Consider the following 7,627-nt stretch of genomic DNA (forward strand, 5'->3'; position numbering starts at 1 on the left):
TCCAGAGAGACCTCAGCTAATCCCCTTCACCTCTGGGACAGACAGGCACGCACGCGCATGCACACGCACATGCACATGCACACACGCACACACACACACACACACACACACACAGCTCTCATGGGAATGTGTTTGGTTCTGGCCTGGTGAGGACCGGGTGGGTGGGGTTATAAGAGTAGAGTGCTGGTTCAGGTCAAAGGGGCTTCAGAGGAGATGAGTGTATAGCGTGGTGAGGGATGTGTGCGTGTGTCTCTGTGGATGCATTCACTGCCAACCTATCTCAAGGTTTACGTTTTTTAATTGATTTCTAAACCCTGGTTTGGTTTTTTGGTTTCAGTTCATTTCAGTCTTATGGGAAAAACTGCTTTCAGAAACTTTGATTGATGGAAAAAGGGAATCTGTTAAATTATACACTTTTCCCCTTTATATTTGTGTTGCAAGTGATTGTTGCATGGTACCTCATCTGGTGCGTTTAAAGACCTACTGACATCTGATGTTTGAGAGTTGGCTTCTGAATAGCAATTTATTTGAGTCAAGAATTTTCATTACATTTGGAACAACATAGCTCATCAATGCTTGTTTTTTGGCAGGACTGTAAGTTCTTCACTGTGATGTAAAATATTACATAGTTTAGGTCTTCACAAGTTCAACTTACACAGCTGACATCAAAAGAAACCAATGGCTGCCTGGAGGAGAGAAATCAAACACTTTTGACTTCTTCACACTTGTGTGTGGGATATGGCCCATGAGGTTACGCCTCTTTAAACAGGCAAACACTGGATTCCAAATTCCCAAGTTCCCCACTTACAACTATAGCTGATTAATGATAGAAGATTTACATATTGACATTGGAAAATTCTGACTCTGAAGCGTTACAATACAATACAAATAAAAATACAAATCGGTAAAGGACTAAATATACACACTGATAAAAAGCTGGCTGCTTCCGTTACCAACTCATTAGCATCAGACATCTAATAGCAGCAGTAAACTGATCGCAGAAAAACTAAATGAACAAATTGCAAAACAATAACAACTCAGCTGTAATATTCTGGTAATGCTCTGACAAAGTGCATTAAATATTGAAGAGACCTTTCAATATTTTCTTGGTCACAGATACAAAAGGCTAGATGTAGAACAGTGTCAGGAGAAGAAGAAAGATGAGGTTTGCGATATTGTGATTTCAATATGCACTTGGTAATATTCACAAAACATTTTTGTCATGTCAGTGTTTCCCTGATAATGTTTGAGATGACATGACCATGAGACATCACAACATGAGGCATAGCGACATGCGTTTCCTCTGTGTGTGTGTGTGTGTGTGTGTGTGTGTGTGTGTGTGCGCGCGTGCGTGTATTTACCCCCCCACTCTTGCCCTCACCCCTTAACCTCTGCTGAGGCTCATATCCTGACAAAAGACTGAATTTTAATGCAATTAATGCAATTTTATATGCAATACATGAACCCTTTTGAATGAATGCATGACTGTAAAGGATGCTCTTGATAACAATGAAAAGGTTTTACGTGAAAAGTTAATAATTGCAACTCAAAAAAATAAAATGAAATGTGTATGTAATTTAAAGGTCCAGCCTGACAGTAGTCATGTATAATGCCATTAAAGCCTCCATTTAGTCTTTATAGAGGCAAATCAAAACACAATCAATCAATTAAACACAATGTTGTTGACCAATCGATTGTTTAGTCCATAAATAGTGTAAATAGTGGGAAAAAATATTAATAGATCACAAGTTCTCAGAGCCCAAGATGAAGTCTTTAAATTGCTTGTTTTGTCTGACCATCAAACCCACCAAATATTTAGGTAAGTCAGTAGTGTATGGTTGACTTGCATATTAAATGCTTTGAGGCATTCTGTGAGTTATTTCAGGGCTTGGTTCTGGACAAAGCTGCAAGCATCAATACAGGAGGCCAAGCAATCGGCCCGTTCCAAACAGGCATGTTTTTGAACGGGCACTGCACCAGTGATTAAAAAAACAGATAAAATTAGCAAATTATTACATTTGAAAAGCTTCAACCACAGAATGTTTGGAACGCTTTGCTTCATAAATAACTTAATTGATCAATCCATTGTCCAAATTGTTGTTGATAGATTTTCTTTTGACCGACTAATCAATTAATCAGCTAATCCTTTTCAGCACCGCAATAATCATTTGGTGAGTACTGATGGGCTACTGATCTCTGGGAATTGTAGACTTAAATAATCTAATGCAGATGAATCACAGTGTATAGACAATACAACTACATAAGGACATAGTAAAATGACCCCAAACTTAATTAATATCATAAGAACAAATATTTTAAAGAGTCTGTGAAACTCTTGTCAGATATTTAATCCCAAAGATCTTCATGTTAAAATAATCCAGCATGCACTTGATTTCTCTGCAAAAACATTTGGGTACATTTCATCTTTATGAGGACAGATTACATAGATGTTATTCCTCTAATGTCAAGGGAAAATACAGCGCCTGTGATGAAAGAGCTCACCTGGGTGAATCCAGGTTAGTGTTTGATCTCTGCACTTCAGGCTTCAGCACTTCAGTCCACCTCCGTCGGTGCAGATGAAAGACAGGTTGGTGATTTGAAGACATCAGTGTTTGGACAGAGGCTGCAACTGCATTTCAGGGAGGTGATTCTGACAACAGGTATATATGTTACATTTGTACTCTGTCTCTCCCCAATGCGCCTGTACAACTCTGCTAACGTATTAAAAGAAACGAGAACAAAATCTACTTCTGTTTCGAACAGAAACTCTTCCAATCCGCATTCACACACCTCTCCCAGGCTGCCGTGGAAGGCAGAAGTGTTTCATCCTCTGGCTGCGCTGACATGATCAGCCATAACATCACCTTAGGCTACCATCAGCTTCAATGTAGATCACCTGCCAGCAGAGAGCAGAGGTGGGCCGCTCATGTGGAGAGAAAGCCACTTAAATGTGTGGGAGACCCTACTCGCCACCAGGTGGCAGTGGAAGTCAGAGTTCATGGTCATCTCCTAGGTTTGCCAGTCAACACGTTTTCTACTTGGCAAAGAGCCATATTTATATTAGGGGACAAGTTATTCTGAGCTAATTGGCACCTGATGTTCACTTAATGAAGACAGAGTCAGACGGAAGGGCCCTGAGAGAGAGAAATCTCCTGACATGACGAAGAAATGATACCACCTCCCGGTAATTAAGACGCAAGCATTTACAGAGAAACACGCAGATACAGAGACACACGCACACACACACACACACACACACACACACACACACACACACACACACACACACACACACCACTAATGAGCTCAACATCCTGTTCTAATCAAAACATCATCAAGCTAATTAACAGGAGAATCTGTCATTTGGAAATGCCTTTTTGTGATATCATTTGGTCTCTCTGATTGTGTGTACTTTTGTTGTACTTTTTGCATAAAGCAAACCTTTATGCAGGTAGACTTTGGTGCTTTGAAGATATCACAGTTCATCCAAAGTGCTTTATAGATAAATGTTTATCATGTTTAATAGGATTGAGATCTATAAAGACGTGGCGCTCTGTCACCATATGACTTTTGTCAGTAAAGTTGGAAAGAAAGTCATAAATGGATTGTGTCTTTTCTTTTTGTTTACATGTACATGTCAACTGATAAACAAGTTTTGTAATTAATTTGTTTAATCAGTCATTTCATTTCCTGGCAAAATGACAGAGCTCTTTCAACATTTCTCTCCTGTCATATACAACATCTTTATTGTCTAAACCGGCTTTTCGAAAACAGTTTCAAAAACTTTTTTTTTAATTTTTTACTGTGATTTCTTTCTTTCTCTTCTAAACTTCTTGAAATGGGTTTTGCAGGGGTTATAGAACATTTGTTTCGAAGACAAATGCACTCACCTTTTATAACGTGCCATCAAGGAACAAATAGCCTATGCATTTTTATAAAAATAAAGTGTGCACTGACCCTATTAGACCTGGAACAATAACACACAGGGGTATGTTCAACTGCACATTCATGTTGTACCTCTCCTAAAAAAAAAAAAAAAACGTTATTCTAATTATATACATTGTTAGATATAATTCTCACTGAAATGCTCAACAGGTCAAAACTTGCAAAAAGACTCTTGCTTATTTGCATTTTGACAGACCAAATGGTATCTGATGAAAACAAACCCGTTGGTTGCAAAACACCATGCTGCACCCAACAAAAAAAATGTATCTGCTTTTTATTTAACCCTTGTGTTGTTTTCCCGTCCACCATGAACCTGTTGTCCTTCTGGGTCAGTATTGAAAATAAACTTTTTGGTGGGCGCTTTTTCCGATGTTTTATTCGCTTTTCTGGCACTTTATTTTTTAATTCATGTTCAATAAACCCAATTTAAATGACATTTATATATATATATGACATTTTTGGGTTTAAAAAAAGCTAAAATTATGAATTATTTTGATAGTTATGATCAGAAGACGTTGAGTGAGTCACAGACTGAATACTGTTTTAAAATGAAAACAAAATTCATTTTTTTTCTCTCCAAATGCTATAAAATTGAATTCCCAAAATTCATTGGAAGTAATCATTAATATTACCTGCAAGGAATGTTGTATGTGGTCCATACAACTAACATGCATGCATCCACGTTATTTCTGGGCAATTTGGTTGAAAGAACCCCATATTTCTGATATTAAAAACTTTGAAAATGGGTCAAATTTGACCCAAGGACAACACAAGGGTTAACTTCACTTAATGCTGGCCCTATCAGACTAAAGGCCATTTTATGCTTCTGCGTCGAATCGACAGCGTACCCCCGCAGACCCCTCTGCGTCTATGCCAGACCCTACGCCGTAGCCTGACGTGCACCTCTAGAAAAATGTAACTACACGTCGCAGCAACGCACGTCGCTCGGCTGTGGCTGGGTAGCGTTGCATTTCCCCCCCAACTCATTTCCTGGTTCTCCTTCTCCATAAACAATATGACATTAAGGAGATGGTTAACTTTTCCTGCTAAAGATTTCCCACCTTGGTCAGAAAGCACAGAGGAGACACTTTGTTTCTCTCACTATGACTCTAGAGTTGGTCCTCGCTCTGAAGCTAATCACCATCACTCTCTTACTTCTCCCTTGCTCTATCACACTCACACACATACACGCGCACGCCGGCTCGACGCACACACCAGCGCAAAAGTATTAACATCAGGCCACTTACGTAGGCTACGGCGAAAGTTCTGCGTGGAGCCTCCGCAGAACCATAAAACAGGCTTTAAACCAAGTCTTACTTCATCTGAGAGTTGTATGAGGGTTGAGGACCGGAGAAAATGTGTTCCCCAGAAAGAAAGAGCAACAGCCCTGCATTCATCCAAAAAAAAACAACTCAACTCTGAAATGTAACATGTTTAGAAATAAACATTTATACACACTGCAGTGTAAACTGAAACTGCAATTAAAAAAAAATAATAATAATACTGTAATAAAGTATTTCAGTTATGGCAATTAGATATCCAGTGAGCCTTTACAATATGAAACCACAGTTGAGAGTAAACTGAGTTCAACTCAGGCAGCTGTGCCTCAGTCCTCACTTGTATTTTTTAAATTAGCCTATATACTGTACACACGCATAACTTCATGAGGGAACTACGACTAATATGGAATGTAAACAGTGTATTGTGTGGATCAGATAAGCGACAAGTTTCTGCTCATTCTTGTGTATTTTGGAGATGGAAATACCTCGTTTGATTTCAGTTTGTTTAAACGTCCCACACCTGGATGTAACTGTAGCTAAACAGTATATCAGTTTCAACTGCGGTCAAGTTAAGTTCATCACTATGATCTTTCCCGTCACGCCCTGAGGAAGACCCTGTGTGATTGAAACTGGTCGGCGCTCTAAACAATAACGGCATTTTAGCTTCTTGGCGCTGTGCTAGTGAGAAGACTTCCCGTTTTCTATAGTTGACATGATTGACTTTAAGAGCACCTTGCATTCACCTGGAGTTTACTACACAACCGTCTTTTTCTACAGAACTGTAAGCACCCGGTATTTCAATTCAATTCAACAACTTTATTAATCCCACAAGGGACAAATATTTAAGAGCAGCCACAGACAACACACACACATACATACAGCACACAAGAAAAATATATGGATTGTATCCATTTAAACGTCGAATTGCAGAAGGGATAAAAAAAATTAGAGTGGCGATTAGCTTTAAAAGCAGGTAAAACGCTTGTTGCTTTAAGCAGGATTTGTTGATTACAAAGAGAATTTAAATCTCTTTGTTTCACACCGATAATTTTAGAGCAGGTTTTGACTATATTGTTCAGGCTGTTTCTGTCTTTTACCGTGAGGCTGTGAAAGCAGCAGATAAAAGAAAAGTGATAAGGCTTTTGATAAAAGATTGATAAAAACGACAGAGAATGACAGATAAGGAGTTCAGTTTCCTGAGTAAGTGAATTCTCTGTTGCCCCTTTTTCAAACCACAGCCTTAGTATTAACACAGAATTGAAGGTGGTCATCAAAAATGGTACTTAAATATTTATATGAGGTGACCCTTTTAACCTTTTTTTTAATCGTTTTTCACTGCTCTTTAATGTTTTAATTTCCACATATCTGGAACAAACTCCGAGAAAACTGCAGGTCCGCTGCAACTCTCAGTTGCCATTCTTTAAATAATTGTTAATTTATTTTACTGCACTGTCAATTTTATTCTCGTCTTTTATCTAGTGGTATTTTTGAACAGATAACGGACATATTTCTGAGAATATTTCCAACGCGGGTGTGACATAGATTTCATCATGAAATCTAAAGGAAAACAGTTGGAACTGTTTAGGATTTTCCAAAGTTTGCCTGATTAAACTAAGCCTTATAGCGACGGCTATATTGTAGGTAAAGAGAAGTACTTCCACTCTTGTTATGGGTAACAAGAGTACAAAGTCACATGTTCCTGCAGGGCCCGTGGTGGATGAGATGGTAAAGAAATATGGTTTTTTTCATTTTTTTTTTTTTAATTATTTAATTTTATTTATTTATTTATTTTTAATCGTTTTTAACTGCTCTTTAATATTTTATGTGAAGCACTTTGAATTGCCCTGCTGAAATGTGCTATACAAATAAAGCTGCCTTGCCTTGCCTTGCCTTTTCATTGTGAATGATGGACTCCCTGGCTGTAAGTTTAAAGGCGCTGACAAACCAATCCGATTATCGGCTGTCGGACAGTCTGGCGAGGTCCGTGACTCTAGTCTGTTTGGTGTGTTCCGTTCCGTCGTCAGTCGGAGGAGCCGTCGGCGTTCATTCCAGTGGGCAGTCAGACTCAATTACCAATCTGATTGGTGGAGTGCTAACCCGGAAATGACGAGCGGGATGAGCTTGACGAACGCCACTCAAAATCTGACGAAAATCTTTTAAACTGACCTTTGTCAATCTGAAATGAAGAAAGATTCAGCAACTGGATGGCCTATTTCTCGCTTAAAGTGTTTTCAGAAACATGTTTTGGTGAACTATTTTTCGTAAAATACGAGATCGTATTCCGAACGAGCCGCCTTTAAGGTTGGTTTTGAATTTGGGAGAAGCCAGACCCACGTGACGCGTTCGTCCAATCAGCTGCCGGTTTTAATTTTGTGGGCGACAATACAGATTAGCCACCTGCT

This window comes from Sander lucioperca, chromosome 13 (assembly GCF_008315115.2).
Source record: "Sander lucioperca isolate FBNREF2018 chromosome 13, SLUC_FBN_1.2, whole genome shotgun sequence".
Taxonomy (NCBI): domain Eukaryota; kingdom Metazoa; phylum Chordata; class Actinopteri; order Perciformes; family Percidae; genus Sander; species Sander lucioperca.